The following is a 20,403-nucleotide window of genomic DNA, read 5'->3' as shown; positions in this document are numbered from 1 at the left end:
AAATTGTGTGCAACTGCTTTGATTGAGTTTGAAGCCCAGCCTTGTATCTCCTGTGAGAATATCTAAAGAAGGTACTGCATAGTGTATTCCATGTTATGCCATAGTGCAAGTTGTTGTTCTCTTGTCTTGCCTTTCTAAAGTAAGAATAAATAGTTCTGTTTTCAAGTATTTCCTAGTCTCCATAATTTGAAAGTAGCTTTTATTGCATGTTCCCTTCAAACCATATCTTGTATATAAAACTCTTACATATAACTTACATAGTTTAAAGGCATAAAATCTTTGTGTCTCCAGTGATACAGATGTTCCAAGTTTAAGAACTGGCATATGTTAGGGACACAAGGCATTCTGAATTTAGCAGGTGGCTGTTTGAAAATTACTATGTGATTATTATGGGAAGACTAGAATGCATAGGAAAGAGAGAAATCACTAGGGCTTTAATAATGTTTTGCGCCTAGCAACAAGAAGAATAATTCAACTACTTTAGTGTTTATCTTATTGTTATGCTGGAGAATGCAGACTGGCCTCATTTGAGCTTTTCTAAAAGTGAAACAGCAAGTTCATATCTCACCCTGTGTAAATACAGATTCTATGAACTCTTCAGGTTAAATGCTGTTTAAGAAAAAAGAATGGGTTGAGATGGTCTCCAAGTACAACAAAGTCCCCATTCTGATCATTGTAGTTCAAAAGCAGTTAGCACTACTGCTTTTTATGCAGTGTTTGTATTCTGTTTCCAGAGGCCAGAGATAATTGCACTAGATTGGAATATATAAATTGAAATGTTTTTCTGCAACTGCTTGAGTACCTAAGAAATCTGCTAACTGATGTTATACTTGCTATATTATACATTATTTATGTTCTACTTCATTGTTGTCAGATCAGCATACTTGAAGAACTACTGGTGTTTTATATATAGGACCTGAGTTTAATCTCTGTTGAAGATGCTTTGAGGGGAGGAAGTGGGGAAAGCAGTTTCCTGCTTTGTTCAAGGGAGTAAAGTGGTGTGGCTTTTTTTAGTGTGGGCGGGGCAGTGGGGAGGTGTTATTTATTTATTTAATTTGTCTAGACCTTGGTACTGAATGTGCATAATGTTCATGTTGGTTCCTCCTAATGTTATATCATAACTAAGAAAAATTGCCACATTTTTCCTTGTATAGATATAGTAACAGAACTGGTCAGTGTTTTATAGTTTTTGGCACTTTTTAAAAAAGAGGATGTATTTTTAGCCTTAACAGGCTGTTAAGGGATAAAATGTTCTACATAAGATGTTGATTTTTTATCGTTCATTAATTTCAGGTGCTTGAACCCTGCTAGATGCTGATCTCCAAAAGCTGATTGAATAAAAAGGGATTGTTTGTTTTGGTTTGAGATACTTTCAAAAATAGGAAATTGCCAAAAGCAGTTTGAAGGTGTGATATAAGGTCCTGTTCTTTGGATCTAATTTATTTCGTTTCATGCTTATAGGCTCATTTTTAGTTTAGCTGTGCTTGCAATTTATTTTGTAAAAAGGGAAAAAAGGAGTTTAGTTTCTAAAGTCATTTAGCATTTTTTGCATTTTCTCAGTTGTTGCTACAGTGGTGGTTGTGCAGAGGTCAGAGTTTAAAGCTCCTTGCCTACCCTGCACACTCATGGAAGTTCTCACTTTTCCTGTTGCTGAAACTTTATTAATATAGATGATGGTGAGCAGGGGTGTTCAGATGAATGCAAACACTCCAGACACACTGTTGTGTTTTACTGTTGCAGGCAGCAGTGCATCTGAGGAAAAGATGATGGTTGTTGCTCTTGATAAGGGTCTGCTGTTTTCCCTTCCTAGCACACATGAAATAAGAAGGCACACAGGTGATGATGATAAATTCTAGGGGACATAACTGCATATTACACAGACTTAGTTTTAGCTGTTTGCCTGGTGGAAGCAACATTCCTTTAAGGTAGTCTGAACATCTGGATTGCCTACAACCTCTGATACTAAGAGGGAAGAACTGTATTTTCTTGGTCCTCTGCAGATCACTTGCAGATTGAACACTCTTATTTTGCAGTTTCATGAAAAGCAGCACAGAAATACTTTCTCTTGGATTGCTAGTTCAAATTTATAGTTCGTGTAATAGAAGATAGCTAAGGTCACTTTTGGGGGGAGCCCAAAATATTTGGTTCTGTACTACAGCTGAGGAAACACTCCTCTAAATCAAGAACCAGAGAATAGCAGGGGTAAAGGAGCAATGAGAGGGCATTAGCACCATGGGAAGGTGTAACTGCATCACTGGTTTCTGAAGGCAGTAGGTTCCTTGTCTTGTGGCACTAGTAAAGGCAATTTTTCTAATGAGAATAATCTGAGAAACTGAAAAGGTCGTAGGCCTAGATGAAAATATCCATTCTGAATTTTGGCATACTCCTAATACTTTGAAATGAGATTCCAAAAGATAAAAAGTTAAGATTCAAAGAACAGGCAGGGTTTGTGGCCCTGGCCCGCTGGATATGATTTGGGATTCACTTACTTAGTTCCTTTTCATGGTAACTAAGGAAAAGAGAATTCAAATAACCCATTTTAAAATAATTATTACACATTTAGTACCAAGCCCTCCTAAGTTTATCTTGCAGATCCTTCTTCACTGCAAATGGAAGTTCAATTTTCAATTGAACTTTGTCAGTTTGTAAATGGAGAGCTATTTGTAATTCTTGGGAGAAGAAAGTGTTGAACCAGTAAAACACATGTAGTTCTCAAGTGCAGGTGGTTGGATATGTTCCAAAGTTTTGTTATGACAGAGATAAGCAGTTTTTTCTTCTTTTCCCATGAATCCTCTTAGGTGATCTTGATATACCTTGTGAGTGTTACCTCATTTCCATATCAGTTCTGTAAAAGCTGAACCTACATTAATTTCATGCCAATGATCTATGCATCTTCCAGTTGAAATATTTGTATTTAATGAAGTTCTCTGCCCAAGTCCCCTGAAGGGTTGGATTTTGTATTCGTGACCCTGTGTCTTTCCTGTTTACGACTTTTGTGGTTCCTCACAGTTAATTGATCAGCAGCCACCCAGCCTCACTGGTTGTGTGGATTGTGGAGTGGAAAAAAACCTTACTTTTTTTCAGTAAGGAGATGGTTGGTGAAATTGGGAGAATACTGCATGACTACTGTGTTCTTGACAGCATTTAGTAACACTCAGTTCATTATGTACCATTTTAAATTTGTGGTGTTGATTGTTGTTATATGCTATTAATATAGTTAAAACTTTTACAGGAAGCAAAAGAACCAAGTTGTTACTAAAAATCTGTTGATACACAGTGTGCCAAGCTTCAGTAAGGAAATGGAGTATATTTGGGTATGAAGAAGGAAACTTCATTCTCCCTCTTTATTCTTATGGCATCCAATTTTATGAGGTAGTTAGCTTAAAAGTGGCTTCTGTAATATTCAGGTGCCCTCAAGCTCTTCTTTTTGCTATTTCTGATGTCAGTCACCAGTATCACTTATTTGAGAGGACAGCAAGCCATAAGCTCAGTATAGTCTAGTAGTGCAGGCTATTGCTGAGGAAAAGGTTGGGAGAACAAGGGAACTGGTCAGCCACTGGAAATATTTCAGCCCTCTGGTATCATTTCCCAGTGCTGTAGTAGAAAAAATGAGTAATTAGTCTGTAACAGGGAAGTCTTGTATATAGTCAATATGTTGTATAATAAATCTAGTTTATAGTTACAATGTTGTTTTCTTCCTTCTACCCCCTGTACAAGGTGTGGTGTAAGTTCACAAGAGGACAGGCGAGCTCACAGGGGGTGGTGTGTTGTCTTAGGAGTGCTTGTGACAGCAGGTTACTTAGCTCTAGAAAATGCTGAAGTTACAGGTCAGCCACAAGTTTGGGTGACCATAGTGCCATTCTGTAAATGTTTGCCCCTAAACTTCAAAATTCTTGTTGTAATTTTTAAAACGATGTCTTAAAAACTGATATAGTTTGTCTCTGCCTTTATTCTACCTGTGTAAAAGCAAACAGTGTGTTGAAGCCTGGTTAGGGTTTGTAGCATGGAAACGCCAATTACTTCCAGCAGTTGGCTAAAACTATTAGTATTTCCTTCTTTTGAAGTATCATCTTATTAAATCTTTTGGGCCAGTAATTATAAAGAAGGCCCTAATTTAGTGTGTTGTACGTATCTTTCTAAATGAACGTGCTGATACTTTGATTTCCTGCAACATCCCTGAAGTTTTTGGAAGTGATCTGCTGTACCACCTCTCCCACACTTAGCATTGGCAAAAAGTATGCTGAATTGGAGCATCTTAACTGCTGCTCAAAAGGTAAAGTTGAGTTCTGTCTTGCATAGTAGCCAACATTTTAACAGCTACTCTGTGAATATAATACAACAGCTTGAAAATAATGCTCTTTAAACATACCACCACCCCCCAAAAAAAGTTTGTGTAATAAAAAGTTACATGTGCTGTTACTTGATCAGGTTTGAGGTTGGCTGGATTTTTAGTTGCATTTTCCAATTCAGGTTGTTAGAGGAGTTCTCAATTCTTTTAGCTATAAAAGCTTAGAGGTAGCATCAGTTTTCTTTCAACTAGTTTTTGAACCTTATGATAGCAAACCTCTTGTACTTTCAACTTTATTATGTTTCTTTTTTTCATGTTCTACTTCTTAACTTTTCATCTTCCATCGGAGTGAACCCCAAACACTGAAACTGCACCTGTATGATACCTTTGACTTCAAATCTGATAAAGGATAGTTACATTTTAACTTGACAGCTGTGGTTAGGAAATGAAGCCCAATGAACCAACAATATGCTGTAGCTACTGTAAGCTTCACTGGCATCTGTTGGAGACTTTTGACCTTTTTGCTACCTTTACTGATACTTTATTTTTCCTGTAGTCGGAGTTAATCTGATCAGATTGATTCTGTAGAATACCTCAGGTTGTATTCAAATTCAGCTGTAGTTCTACTTGAAGTTCTGGGCAGGAGCTACGATATAAAATTCATTATTGCTCAGTGTGTACCAAAAAACTCGAGTACATTGCATGGATTTTCCCACCCTCTGGGCTCTTTCCAAACAGTCTGCCAGCTGAACTGACAGTACCTTCCTAAAGGTTGGATGATCAAGTCAGTTTTCAGCTTAACTTTATCTCCTTGCTTAAGCAGCTGGGCTGTTGGGTGGTGTTGTGGTACGAGAGGGAGGTTGAATCTGATGAGGTAAAGAAGGACGATGTGTTTGTAGGTGTTTGCTTTGAAGGCAGCAAGCAGGGAAGCCTCTAAACAGAACGCATTATGTACCTATGAATGTATGTTTTGCTTGAGATAGTGAGCTAAAGTCAACATATGCCAGGGTGGGCTTCTGTCTGGGTATCCTTTCCATTTTATGAAGGGTAATAAGGCATGGGTTTGATTTTTGTTAGAGTGCTGCTCACAGTGAGTGTATCTGTGGAGGAGTTAAAGGACAGCTGACCCACTCTTTCAAATTGGGGTGAATGTTAAGTTTGGCATGAATTGATTTGGTATCCTTTCAATTTTATGAAGGGTAATAAGGCATGGGTTTGATTTTTGTTAGAGTGCTGCTCACAGTGAGTGTATCTGTGGAGGAGTTAAAGGACAGCTGACCCACTCTTTCAAATTGGGGTGAATGTTAAGTTTGGCATGAATTGATTTAAACTATTGCTTACCTTAAATTTAAAAAAATGGAGCAAAAAGAAGAGAAAAAAAGTGAATAGTAAAGTTTATTGATGTAGGTAGGATGAAAGGTCATACATTTCTGCTGTGCAAAAAACTATGTTAACTTACCTAATTGTCTGAAGAGGTAAAAGGGATGCTGATTTGATGCACTGCACTGTCATGCACAAACTATGGAAAGCAGTCGACATTTTCACTGAAGAATTGCAAAATTTAACAGGTGAAATTCACAGTCAGAATTTTGTCTGTCTTTAAATGCTTCCCTTTGTAACTGGTCAAGTCTTTAAAAAACTTGACTTGCTTTTCCAAGGAATTACGTAATATGTACTCAATTTAAATATAAACATCAGCTTGCCTCCTATTTGTAAAAGTTTATCTAATTTTCTTGCTTGTCTCACAGTCCCACTTTTAAGCTTTCTTTTACATCTTAAAATCTTCAGGATGTGGCTTTTTACTTTTAGATTACACTTATGTGGGTCTCTCTTTTGTATTTTTGGAAACACTAATTAAGAAGTGGAACAAATTGTACATAAAAGAATTGATGATGATTGAAAAGTTCATGCATCCTTAAAGAAAACTACTACATTTGTGCTGCATCAGAGCACTGAAAATCGTGCTGATGTACAGGGTTTTTTACCTACCTGGAATTTTTCAAGCTATGAATTTTAAAAAGAAGAAAAAAAAATTCCCCATATAAACTAGATGTTCTGGAGTGGTGGATTGCTACTGCATGATGAGACTTGAGTTGTTAAAAGCAGTTGAAAGTGCCTGATCTGCCTTCAGGGTGAAATGAAAAATACTGAAGTGCTTTTACTGTAGTTTGGCGCTATAGAAGAACAAAAACAAACTGCTGCTTAGGCAAGTTGTGGCAAGTATGTCAGTTGCATACAAATTTCTATTCTGAAGGAATCTCCAGAAGTTCTCAAGGCTTTGTTAGGAAGACCCAGCTGAAGTACTGCTTGTTTCTTTTTCTGACCACATCCTCCTGCTAACTGAGCAGAGGAAAAAAAACCGAAAAAATCAATAAAGAAATAAATAAAAGGACTAATATGAAAAAACTGATTCAGAATTACTTGTATTTTAGAGTGGTTATGTATGATTAATAAAAATATGTTTGTAACTAAAGAGCAATTAAAACCCTTCATAAGAATGGATGGATGCAGAATATGCTGAGCGTGGGAAACCAGATGTTATTTTGGTGTCAGTTTGAATTTTTCTCTTTCATGGGGAAAAAATCATTAAGAATCATTAGCTTCTGAGCAGAACAGCAGTTTTGAAGACACATGTAACAGATTTTTATAGTTAACTTTTCAATGATAAATTCAGAATTCTGAAGGATTGGGAAATTGTTGTCATCTCTGTTAAGTGTCTACAGTTTGATTGTATTTTCTCATTTCTTTTTCAGAGTTCTGTACTTCATTTGTCTGTACTGTGTTTGGAGATCTTTCTCCAGTTTTTGGCTACATACCAGCCGACTCAAAGCTGTTTACATCTTTGTCTACTCTTACATCTCGAAGCACAGCGTTGGACTCGGGGGGGAAAATGTCTTGATGGATTGATCCTAAGTGCAACATGCTAACAGCCCGCCTCAGTGGTTAACAATGGCTTCTAAGTGGTAAGGTCTTTCTCTCAGTACTCTCATAAATAGATTTTCATGTATCTTTTTCTGGTTTTGCTTGTCTGTATTGTACTGTTAACACATTTTGAGCTGCTACTTCACTTATCAATTATCTGACTACAAGACCGTCGGAACGGTGTTAAATCCAGTAAGAGCATTTGATTTAATACAGTGTAGTAACTGATCATGGCCAAAAGTGAATGTCTAAGGAAGAGGTCAGGAACAGGGCAAATAGCCTTCTAGTCACCTGCAGCCTGGGGACTTCTGAAGCAGCTGTGGTCTCTGTGCGTTTAGTAATTCTCGAATTGTAGTATTGATTTTGTGTAATTTCTGTATGTTCAGCAGTTCTCTCAAGTTCTTTCACGACCGTCAGTGCTCCGCGCAAGGCGGAGCTGGTGGGACCAGAGCCCTCCCTCCTTTGGGTTGTGCGCGCGGGCGTCTGCGCTCGGCCCCCTTGTGGGTGAGGCCGGGTACGGCAGTGCATTGGCAGAGGCAGTCGCGGAATCGTGGAAAGGTTTGGCTTGGAAGGGACCTCTAGCTCCTTAGCCAGTGTTCTAATTCCTAAGTCAGTGCCTCACAGACGCTCTTTTCTTTGCTGCTTTTCATGTAAGGATTTTACCAGTAGGAAATAGATATGCATTGATGTCAACTACAGGGCAACTATTGTCACTAAAGCACTTCTGAGCTGAAATGAGTATGGATAGATCTAACCAACATCTAAACTGTCCTTCAAAAGTAATATAACACACTGCTTTTCTATAGTCAAGTAGTAAAACTGATAGACCATGCTTTCTTTTGGCCTTTGAAAACAGAGTGTACATACACCAAATCACTACAGTGTGACAGGACAGAAATATTGAAGTGCTGTTGTTGATATGCTATTTGCTATGTGGACTTTTGTACTCAAGACATTTTTATTAGTTATATATTCTATAGTACTCTATAGAATGTAATAGAATATTTTATGTTCTATTATTAACTGTCATCAATAATTAGAATATTATATGTTCTACAATATTTTCTCATAGCTCTCACTTTCCTTTATTTGTTCTATATATTCTATAGAGGAGAAGTATACAATAAAATAGAATTTGAATGCATGCTGAGATCTGCCATTGAAACATCTCCAGTGTATCACATACCCATGTTTGATTCTGTTACTGATTTTCATTTCTAGTTATATAACATGCTGGCTTGCTTAACTGTTTTTGTTAGAATTTTATACCATAATTATTTTTGTTCTGATGTATTCTTTCTCTCAAAGTATAATAAATTTGTTGCTGCAGCAGTTTACCTTGAACACCATATCTTGCTATTGCTGAAGGAAGGCAAATACATCTTTGAACATTAGAGTGGGAACTCCAAATCAATGTTTTAAATGAAACAGAAAAATGGAGGCAGAGGGTTTGAGAACATTAGTATATTTTTTTACTGTAAGTTTTTGTTCTGTGGATGCTTTGGACAACTTCAGTTTTACCTAATTTTAAAAGTTTTTAGTGCTTATGTATGTTTCAACACTTCTATATGTTTATGTAGAAAATGTACTCCAATTACAAACATCAAATGTTCAAGTTTGAGTTGTGTAGTTTTTCCTTATTGGGAACAAGGCTGTCCAGTGCTGATCTAGTTTTTGGACTACTTCTCAGTAATTATTGTGCTTTTTAACCTTGCTGCCAGATGTTTAAAAAGCAATCAGGTAGTAGGTTTAAAGCAAACTTCTTAGCACTGGGTCCACAGCTTTTTATATCTATTGTTTTCTGTATTAAAAGCCTACTGTGTTTTGTATAGGCAATAAACATGTGTTTGGGGTTTCTTTTTGTTTTTCACTTTAGTATGAAGTTGTCTTTCAGGGTCTATTTTCCTGTTAGAGAATGCAGAGAGAGTTTTATCTCAAGTGCTTTCCTTTAAAAATGTGTGATAAGGAAAAATAACATATAGGTGGAAAAATGTGCCAGCTGCCATTCTTCAGTGTTACTAATTTAATCCCTGAAATCAGTTCCCTGATCAGCCTTGGTGCTCAGGGCTTTATCCAGTCAGGTCTTGAAAAGCTCACATGACCTCTGTAAAATTGTCTGGAGCACCAGTTATGCTGAAAAGCCTATTTCTGTAAATGCGATTCCTGAACAATATTCAAAATAATTAATGTGCCTGTTAATACTTGACAAGCATTTTTGCAAGTATAGCACCTAAGTTTGGTTAATTTATTTTTCAGCATAATTAATAAAGGACCATCACAAGGAGAAAAGTGTGGTGGTTTTTTAAAATGCATTTTATTAAAAAAAAAATCATCTTATTCTTTCTTTTCTTTTTTCTTCTCCTTAAATAAACATCTAGGATTAAAGCAGTACTTGGTACTCACTACCCTGCTCAGCAGTTTCATTAGTTGTGTTTATATAAACTCTAAAGCGGACATTGGAAAAATAAACAGAAAATTCAAGTTCTTTTTTTATCACAAAGTTTCTATTAAGATACAGCTCAGTGAGCCTCACTTTTAATAAGGCTTTTTGTGGGCTTTCCCCCCTGCCTCCTGCTTCATTTGAACATTAGTTCTCACTCTGATGCCTGACTAGAGAGGTATGTTTCTGCTGAAGAGCTTCGTAGACTGTACCTAATTGTACTGACAAATGACTTGCAGTGACAAATGCCTCACAGTCAATGCCTCATGTTGTTCAAAAAATGTTGAACATCTGAGGCACATCACATCTACCAAACAAACCCCAGAAGATGGAAATGATAGTAGTGACACACAAGAGCTGCTTAATCTGGGAAGTAGGAAAGTGTCTTGTCAGACTAGAGGGGAAAAGAACTGTTGAACCGGTCTGGTAGGATTTACCTTCCTCAGGATTCTGGGGACTTTGTGCTTTGTTTTTGTTTGTTTGGGTTTTCTTTTTAGGCAGCATTCAACATTCATAAATTTTCTGCTTTCAACATTTTGTAAAGCTTTTTCATTTAGAACTTATTTTCTGGCATGAAGAACAGCTGTATATCTTGATAATGAATGATAAATTTTAGTTTGATTGATTTTTCTTTTGACCACTTTTTTTTAAATGTAATCTGCTTGCATATTGAGCATAATATACATGGCACTACCTTTAGGTGTTTTTTAACACCTAAAGTGAAATACATTTGGCCTTCAAAGGGGCTAGACCTGTGGTGAATTTCTTTTAGAAAAGTCTCATTATGCATCAGCAGGAAGATGGTGGTGAAGAACAAAACAAGTACGTCAAAGATAAGACAATGATAGGCATTTTCTTTCAGAGGTTTGGGTAAAGCACAAGTGATGCAGCTACTTCTGGTATCTCCTATGTAGCTGCAGAGCTTTCCTGTGGAAACTCTGAGTTCCCCTCCCTTGTGCCCCTGCCCATCAGGGCTTAATACATCTTGCCTTGTTTGGCCCAGGGCGATTTCCATGTACAGTGCACCACTGGTCATGAAGGTCTTGTCTCTGCTATCCTTAGATCGTCCTCAGTAATGCTCTGGCTCAGAAATGACTAAAGTGCAGCAAGCCTCACTTCTGGTGCAGAACTGTTGTTTTGATTTGAGCCACTCCTTAAAGAATATAAGAATTCAGTCTAAAACATACAGCAGACTTAAGCAAGGAATAACAGGGTTGTGCGAGGAAAGGAGCCTTCTCCCTTTCAGGTGTACTTAGCTCCTATTCTTAATTTTAACCACATTTAATTGGCTCTTCTGTGTGAGTGATGAAAGCTAGCATGAACAAAATGACAGTCGTGACACCACTTTTGCATTTCCTCAAGGAGGAAGTAATTCCAATCTTTGAAAACTTTTGGGAAAGAATCCTCCTGTCTTTCACTATTACAATTACTAGTCTTTTGTTATTAAAAGTCACAAGTGAAGAAAACACTCAGGTCTTCTTTAGTCTTTCTGCTCTCATCAGATGACCGGAGCATCATTTTTTTTCTTTAAAGAAAGGAATTTTTGCCTTCCTTGGTGCTCACGTTCAGCCAGGTCCTTAAATTGCAGTGGTTTCCTCTCTGCTCTTCAAAGGCAGCTTATTTTTCTCCTTGCTTCTAACAGGAACAGGCTTAACCTCTCCTTCAGATAGGTGTAATACAGCAATTCTCTTCCATGATAAGGAGTTCTTTCATAAACCTTTTACAATACATGCCAATCTCATACATGTTTCTTCTGGCATTAGAAATTAGAATAATCCTTTTAATCTGATGATATGTGCGAGTTAAAAGTATGCCACCACTCTTTTGTCTTAGTTTGTACTTTACAACTTATCACTCATAATACGTTTGTCTGTTCCATAGATGCACCTTAATGTATGATACTTGGGTAGAACTATAGATACAAGGAAGTGCCCTTTGAGCATTTCTGTTGCCCCCAGGTGATTGCCAGAATGCCTGAGCAGTGGAGCGTGTGTGTAGGAACAGTGACTTTGCCTTGACTACTGTCTTTTAAGCAAAAGTCTGTTCACTCACCTTCTGAAGCTGCAACGTTAGCATGCTGTGTATTGCTTCTGTTTTTTAAATTTTATTTATTTATGGTTTACCTCTCTGCAATTTTATGAGCTTTACTGTGATAATATGACTATATTTAGCAAGCAAATCTGCATGGTTGTACATAAGTACATAAATATTCCATATAGGGTAAAAATTGATGTTTTCTCTTGGGTGGCTCAACAATTTTTTGGTTTAGTTCCTTTGTCTTTCTATGTGTTTGTTTAGTGACTTTGCTATACTGAGAATTAGTTATTCTAGCAGTGCTTTTAGCAACTGTGTTTAGTTACTTGCTAATAATCAAAAATTGTTTGGTTTCAAACTTAGGGGTTTTTTCTTCCTTTCTTACTAGAAACATTTTTGAACTTTAATTTAGTAGTTTAGTTGGACCCCTGTTTCATCCAAGTATGTTGCAGCCTTCCAAATAGGAAATTAGATTTCATGTAACATCTAACACTGAAAGTTAGAATTTCCTCTCCTGTGCTCAAAGCCCTGAAACCAAAACCTCACCAAACCTAAACTACATCTATTCTCTTTCCTTTATAGACATTATAAAAGTGGAAATTCTCCTCCTCTTTTCTTGTTTTCTGTTAAACATGAATGATATTTTGCAAATGTTTATGTATTTAAAGCTACAATACTGTGGTGCCCATAGGCCTATGTGGAATTCTACTGGGAGCATCCTCTGCAGTATCTGGTGTTTTGGTTGTTACTGATTTTTTTTTTCCCCCTCTTCCTTAACACAGGAGACAATTGTATGTTAATTAGAAAACAAACCCAAACCCAACAAAAAACTTCCTGGTTTGTTCAATGGAAACAATATCCTTAAGCATTCTATGCTTGCTACACAAAAAAAGACTTTACTCTCTTTGAGGGGTACAAAATTTACATGGAAGAATTGCTTGAAATTACTAGCAGGTGATGTATTACTATGATAAATCATACTCAGTCATGTACTATCTGATAAGTAAGTTCCTTAAGTATCTAATTTTCCACCTGCCTTGGAATTTGATATAGTCATTGTGTGTCCCCAGTAAGGGGAAAGCATCTTGTTCAGACCAGGAGGGAATTTGTTTTCCTTTGATACAGGTGCTAATCTTTTATAAGCCACAAATGTTGAAGGCTTCAGCCCACAGTACCATAGTACAATTACATTTAGTGTAAGATTGGGGCTGTTTTCTATTCAAGTCAAATTGCATCGTTCTGGCAGCAGCATTTATTCTTTGTGGTTATGTTCAGATTATCAAGTGGAAATGCATTCAAGTGTCTAAGTAAAAAGAAGGGGCAAAGACATTTGTATTGCAGAAGAACTGGTGTGCTGTTGCTTTACACTGAAGGAAGTCTTTCATTCATTATTTAAATAGGAATAATACTTTTTAAAAATCAAAACTTGGGTATTTTCAATTGAGGAATCTTGTAATGCTTTAGAGATTATTATTTGTGTCTGACATAGAAAAGAAGGGAGAAGGTTTAAAGTTCTGTCCCAACATATATGTGGGCAAACATACAGTATCTAACTTTTTAAAAATATATTCTGTTAGGAAGATAGATACAATAGTTTTAACTACCTCTAGCTAAGAGTAACTTTCTGAAGTCTCACAGCACCTCTCTGTGAGAAATAATTTGTTCATCAGCTTGATTTAGCTACCATTGTACAAATGGTTAACAAATATCTAACTTAAGAAAATGAAGTACTTATTTCTTCTTTGACTAATTTTAATATTAATCCATAAATCTTGATCTCTATTGGGACATCCTTCTTTCGACATAGTGGTTTTGTTATGAGAGAGATATGACATTATGAAATTCTATATAGGAGAACTATATATTGTGTGAGATTTATAAATCCATTGCTCCACAGCTAGTATAAATCCTGTAATAAATATATTTCACTATATATATAGTGCTTTAGAGTTTTAGTAGTATGGTCTGTATAACCGAGCCTAAACTAGTAGAGACTTGAGCATGTCAATCCACATGAATAGACTTGTGAATGCAGCCACCCAGGTGGGTTGGTTTTGGTTTTTTTCAAGTAGGTTGAATATTAGTTTCTACTTTCTGTTTTGCCATGTAGATTAAACTTCCTTTGGCCATGTTTCAAGAACCCAGTTAATTTTGGAAGAGAAGAACTAAAATAGATGAGACTGGATGAATGCTCGGTAAACCAAGACAGAACCTGTATTTAATGTAGGTGTTGAGAACTTTTTCATTGATATTGCAAATGGAGCTTATTCTATGAACTCACTAAGCATGGTTTTCTTTTTTTTGCATTTAAATATGCCTGCCTTGTATAAAATTTTAAGCAATAAACTAAAGCTAGGTTAGGCTTGGTAAGGGAAGCAAGATAAGTGTGCTGTATGCAGTTTTGGGATTGGAATGAAGGTTATTTTGAACAGTGGAGTATAGATTTCCTTGCCATTTGACTTTTATGCTGTGTACATGATTTTAAAAGTTGGCCATTCAAACATGAGTAATTTCTTCTACAGATGTGTGCTTTTATGTAGTGCTAGAGAAACTCTTAACAGAAACAGTGACGATGGCTGTAAAAATAATAAACTCAATAGCCCAAATATTTATTTAAGAAATACATGTTGAACCACTGTCTTGAGTAATTCTGGAAATATATGTGTGTGCTTGGTCTCTAGTTATCGCTTACTGTCTATGTTCTGACTGTTCTATGCATTAACAATTGGCAACTCTAGTTTTTCTGTAAAGCACTTAATAAAAGGCTTTTGGTAAAGGTTTTCAGGTCTCAACTCCTTAGAGATCCAATTTCATAGCAGTGTTGCCATTGTTGCTCTGGCTTAGTAGTAGCTGTTCCACAGAACCTTTGGTTTTAAAATGTTGCTAATTTTAATGTTCTTTATACAGAGATATCAACATCAAGGTTGTCATAACTCACTTTGATTATTTTATAAGAAAAAAAAATCTGGCCACTTCTATTGTTATGGGATTGTGTAATGATGCCTTCTCTTGCTGTTTCTACTTGCATGGAAATGCGTATGGTTCAGGTTATTTACTGCTGCAGGTTCTTATTTGAAGAAAAATCTGCCAGTGGGAGAAATTCATAGGTATGGAAGATCTTGTGTGGTGTATCAGGACTTGGAACAAGCAAGAGGTTAGCCACAGGAAGCCCAGATCCTTATCCTGACTGATTGTAGAAGCTGTGGGATAGACAATACCTTGATCTTCTCAGGAACTCCTAATGAGTTCAGGAAAGCATTGTATTCTTGCATGTGACCTCAAGATAAGAACAGTTAAAACTTAATGCATAAATGGTAAAAATTTTGGGGCTTTTTTATTAAGCAGAATAATACTGTATTCAGTCAGTGAACATAACAGTTGTTTTATGTTCAACTGCTGATGGATATCTTTTGACAGATACTTCTATTTTATTTCATATTAATGCTAGATAATCAAAGCCAGATTCTGAAACCCCCCCCCCCAAATAATTCCCAGAAATCTGCAGCCTTCCAAAGAAAAAGCCCCACAACTTGCTCCAAAAGGATCTCCAGCCCCCAATATAAAGCAAATAAATACAACCTAAGTGTTTGAAAGAAAAGTGAAACTTTACCAGAAACTGACAGTTGTTTGTTTCTTTCATTTCTCAGGAAATAGCTAGGTGTGTCTAAGAAAAGCATCGGGATAATTGAAACTATTTACATTTTTACATTAAAAAAAGCAGTAAACCTAAACTGTAGAAAGGTTAAATGGCTTAATTTTAAAATAAATATGCAAAATAATAGCTACAACAAGTTTGCACTGATATAGAAATAGTTTATTGCAAAATTGCACATTGATTTGTCCCTGGTTGGTTTTTTTCTGTGAAATTACATTAATTGAACTTAACCAAGGAAGCTATTAATGCCAAGTAGCTTAGGCATTAACTGTAAAGTTAAGTGTAAGTTATATGAAGGATAGCCTCTTAAATATATTTTAGAAGTTTGAAAGAGACATGGAAAGTTAATTCCTTTAAATATGTTAGGTCCTTACATGTCGTTAGTGCAAATTGCCAAAAGATGAGATGACTCCACAATATTACACTATATACACTGTTTTATCCCTATGTGTTTGTTTTTCTAGGCTATGTTCTTTGTTCAAATTTCTCTATCTAAAAGAAAAAAAGAGAGCTATGTGACAGTTGTAGTTCTAAAGCAAAAAGGCTTGCCATTTAAAAAAAGTGCAGCATATACAGAGAAAGAAACAGGGTTTCTCTTCCCTACCCATGCAGTCTTCTCTGTGAAATTATGTGTGTCCTACTATTTGCCTAGCAGGTAAAACATGGATGTCCAGTACCCACTACCTGTCGTGAGTTTAATGCAGGTGTGTTAATTTATACCTGCAGGCTGGACTGTTTGATTTCTAACTCTACTGCTTTATTCTGCTTTCAGTTTGTATCGTATCTTAGCTTTTTTTTTTTTTGGTAAGAATCGATTGTTTTCATTGGGGTAGGACAAACTATTACAAATATTCTTACAAATTTGTCTTCTCTTCTAAGAATCAAGAAGAAACTTCCCGTACTTGTGTTTTTCTCCTAAATATTTGGGTGTTCTTGTAGTTGCTGTATTTCCTTAGCAGATTCACTCCCCCATGAAACAGTGATGTCAGGTTGAAATGAGGAAGTTGGTGAAAATAGTAGTGTTTATTTGGTGCACACTGATGCTGTGTTCAGTATGTCTTATATATGCTATGTTCAGTATGGGATGCATAGTTAACGCCTTTAATCTCAAGGAATATTAAAGTTTCTTGAAGAGCTGCAAACAGAGACAACTGCATCGCTTGGCCTGCTCACCCTTTCAAAAGGCAAAACTTGCACCCTTTCTATGCTGCTTTCCTGTTGAAACTCCTTTGGTGATGCCTCCAGTACCAGTGTCCTAGCAGGAGGGATAGTTTTGCTTTGTAGGTTTTTGTTTTGGTGGGGTGGTGGGTTTTTTTGGAAGGGAATGTTGATGGTTTTTTGGGGGTTGTTTTGGTGTGTTGTTCTGTCCAATTAACGTTGTCCCGTTGCTGAGAAGCTGGGAGAAAGTACAGGTTCTGCGTTTCTATAGATGTCCCACACCATAGCAGTGTTTACCTAAAGGGGAGATCATAGAATCGTTTAGGTTGGAAAAGATCTTTAAACCAAGGTTTGCAGTGTGACCTTCCACTTCGCTGGCACGGGAACGCCTCCAGCTGCGTCCTCTGTCAGCATGGTTGTACCAATGGCCGTATTGCCAGCATGGCTGTTGAGGAGTACATTCCTCGCGTGTGGCTCGGTGTGCAGCTCCAGGCTGAGCTCTGCTCTGCGACAAGAGGCCGTGAAGTGCCGACCCTTTGCACAGTGAAGGGCACGGGGACCTGTGGTGCCAGCCAGGGGATTGGACACTCAGAGACACAGGGACGCGGCAGGAGCTGAGGACTCGGCTGGGAGACCCCCAACGGCCCTGCGCTTTGACTGTGAGGGTGTAAAAGCCAGGGTTCCTTTGCTCGGGGTCCCTCCCCGGAGGCACCAGCTCAAGCTGTTGTGATTTGTTACACGGATGATTAAATTATTTTAAGGATCTGGACGTCTGAGACTCTGCTATGGGAACCCTGGGATAGAACATACAGGGAAACCTCGTCTGACTGTGAGTGCGAGGCGTGTATCTGCGAAGGGGTCTTCGTCCCAGCTCAGGTGGTGGCAGAGTGGTTCCCGCATGGGCGGACAGGGGAGTTTCCTTAACATAGCTGTATTTTCGAACATACGTTCCCACCGTGCCAAGCCAGCTCCCTGAACTTGTTGCCTTCTGCGGAGGTCCGTGGAATCGGGCGCAGTTCTCCTCTTCCCTGTGCCGGGGCGGTCTGTGCGGCACCGACAGGCGCACCCAGGTTACAAGCGGCCCGCTGATGAGGGCAGTGGCCCGGGCCGGCAGCTCGGGACCAGGAGGAGGACGAGCGGGAGGGCGGCGGGCGCAGTGCGGCCTCAGGCCGCGGGGGGGCGTTGCGCGCAAGGCCCTCCGGGCGGGGGCGCGGGGCTCCCCGGGAGAGCCGCGTTATTCCCTCAGCGGGCGTGCCTTGCACGATCCGGGTGGGAGCGGCGGCACCGCGCTTTCCCCCGCCCTCCAACGGCCCCGGATCTCTCTTGATCTTACGCATCAAATATAAAAGAACCTTTGCCCTCTCTCCCACCGCAGGTAGGGCTGGGCTGGCGTTTCTCTGGCACGGTGGGGAAGTCTAGAAACGTTTTGTGTTAAAGCTGCAGGTTTGCAATGCACGCTTGCTCGGGAAGAGACCTGTCAAGAGATGTTGTTTGTGATAGGCTATAGGGCCTCTAGGCGATCTTCCAAAATTGTACTTTCCAGTGTCTTGTCTGGTTTATAATTGTCTTTTACTATTATCGTTGCTAATTCTAGGAATTCTCTACATATGTGAATTCAAGTCACTTGCAAGTAGTTCTCTCTCACATGGATCTTTCTTTCATTGACTGTTTTGTTTTTTCAGTATTTCTCGTTCTTGGGTTGTTCCTCCATCAGCAGGTTCACCTGCATCAATGGAATTCCCATGGACGTGGCCTTCTATGCACTCCTGCTAAACAGCTTGGCTGTTTGTGTCCTGAAAGATCAAATCCAAAGAGGCAGTGCTCTGAGAAGTGCTGTTACACTGTGATCGTTCACTGTGTCTCCCACTATTATACTTCTGCATGTTTCGTGATCTGTTTGTAATCCCTTCTGATGCGAAGTCCTGCTTTGTGGATTCCTGTTAGTGACAGGTGCAGAGCTGAGACATTATCTTGCGCAGCTAGTGATATATACATCAAGAACCATGGCAGGGAGAGCCTGAATGACCTCAGCAGGCACTTCAGTGCAAAATCAGGGTCATCCTTTGAGTGTAACAGAAGTGGAATACACATGAGAAGACAACAAAGAACTTACTGTAATGCAAATAACAATTCTACCTAAGACCAAATCTTCTATTATTTTTAAAAATTTATTTAGAGGTTCCAGAATAAGAAAGTGTTAAAATTTATTGAATCAGGCTTTTTGTAGCCTGTTTTGGTTTTGTTTAAGGATGAATTTAGGTATAATAATTGTAAAACTTCTGATATGTTTTACACTGACAGATAATCTGTAAAACTTGCTCAGGTTGCATAGAACCCACAATTGTACATTGTACTGTTTAGGAAGATGATAAGAACAAATGTGAGGGAGGAGTGTATGTGAAATGACATACCAAGGCAAAAACATAAGCCTTGCATCTTGCCTTCATTTTTTATAAAATGCTGTTTTCATAGAATGTTATGAAGTATGGAAGTTCTGGAGTTAAACTCCATCCATCCATATACATATATAAACATGCACATATGTGTCCCCAACTATCTTCTGTTGAAAACTTCTTGATGTTCTTTTCTTAAGAGTCGAAAGCCACCCTGAAAGAAAACTCAGTCAAAAGCTTTGATAAGTCTTTTTTGTATAAGCTTTATTAGTTTATCCTTAGTTTATTGGTTTAATCTTGAAATATGATCATGGGTATGGAGGGTGGGTTCTATTACTTGCTTGTGTTTTGTGTCCTATTACTTGAAAGACTGTTATTTTCTCATTTTTAAAAAATATCGTTTCAACACTTAATTGTTTTTTAAATTCATTACTCACGTATGCCGCCTGTTGTGTAAAATGTCACACCTTGTGCACTTAATTTAAGTGATGGACTAGGTACTTCACGTGTGGTTAAGAGCACTTTGATATCTAGTTTGAGCCTTTCAGAGGGTGTTTAAGATGGGTAGGAAGTGAAATACCTGGTTGCTCCATCTGTAAACTGCAGTCTGGCAGGTGGATGGTTGGAAGCATTCTCAGCCTTACAGAAGCATCTGAATTTCTGTCTTGTTCCTAAATGCTAGGAACTGCAAAGTAGCTTTGTGGCAGGATTTCAAGGGCAAAAAAAAAATTCTAAAGAAAATAATGCTATTACAAATAAATGATGGCTTGAGCTTGTAATGACTCATGATCTTTTGTAATCACAAATTGTCTTTGTGGTAATCTTTATTATTTGTTCCAACAATGCATAAACCCACTTCTCTGTAGTTTTTTTTGTACTGTGGAAAAAATACTGTGAATGAAATCATTATAGGTAGAATTTTCTGCTTGATCTTCCTGCAGGAAGTAGTATTCTTGCAATATGTCTTTTATGATAAGACATATCATATAAGGCCAGAATTTTGTATTCATTTATAAGGAAAAAATTGTGTAGATATTTGTATTCATTTACAAGGGGAATTTAGACTAACTTGAATATCTGGGGATTTTAATGCAGAATTGACTAGAAAAGACATTTTCAGTCTACATAGAACTTGAAAAATGTCTTAGGTGGCAACTTCAATGAACTTGTACCAACTTTTTCAAGTTGTGGCGTTCTGAACCACAGATGTGGCAGTTGAATAAGACTGACAACTTAATCCAGTTGAGCAGCCCCTTGTGAGCATTTAACTGAAACTCTTGAGACCTAAAGCATGTTATGCTGCATACCTTTCATAGAATTTCTTTTTAAGAGCTAAACGACAGTAGTGAATTTCAGATTAAATACCTTCTTTTAAGGAATGTATAGAAGTGTGCTATGCTTCATGTGTAGCTTGGGTAATTGCAATGCATGCATTCAACAATGTCTTGGACCCTGAGCTGCATTCTTAAAAACAACAGAAGCATGCAGGCTGCCACTGAGATGTTTGGAGTGG

The 20,403-nt window shown here is 37.9% G+C and overlaps 1 protein-coding gene across 4 annotated transcripts in view; it reads left to right on the top strand.

Moving 5' to 3' along the window:
* Positions 1-20,403, top strand: part of FRYL (FRY like transcription coactivator) — a 171,242-nt gene that overhangs the window by 11,639 nt on the left and 139,200 nt on the right. For 3 of the 4 annotated variants that reach the window (XM_032110470.1, XM_032110468.1, XM_032110469.1), the window contains exon 2: positions 7,042-7,251. The gene's annotated coding sequence lies outside the window, so the exon portion shown is untranslated. Of the gene's footprint in view, positions 1-7,041; positions 7,252-13,794; positions 13,908-20,403 lie in introns of all 4 variants that reach the window. The other variant, XM_032110472.1, reaches the window with a different exon arrangement.

Source organism: Corvus moneduloides, chromosome 5 (assembly GCF_009650955.1).
Source record: "Corvus moneduloides isolate bCorMon1 chromosome 5, bCorMon1.pri, whole genome shotgun sequence".
NCBI lineage: Eukaryota > Metazoa > Chordata > Aves > Passeriformes > Corvidae > Corvus > Corvus moneduloides.
Note: the sequence above shows the minus strand (reverse complement) of the source record. Positions and strands in the feature narration are given on the sequence as shown.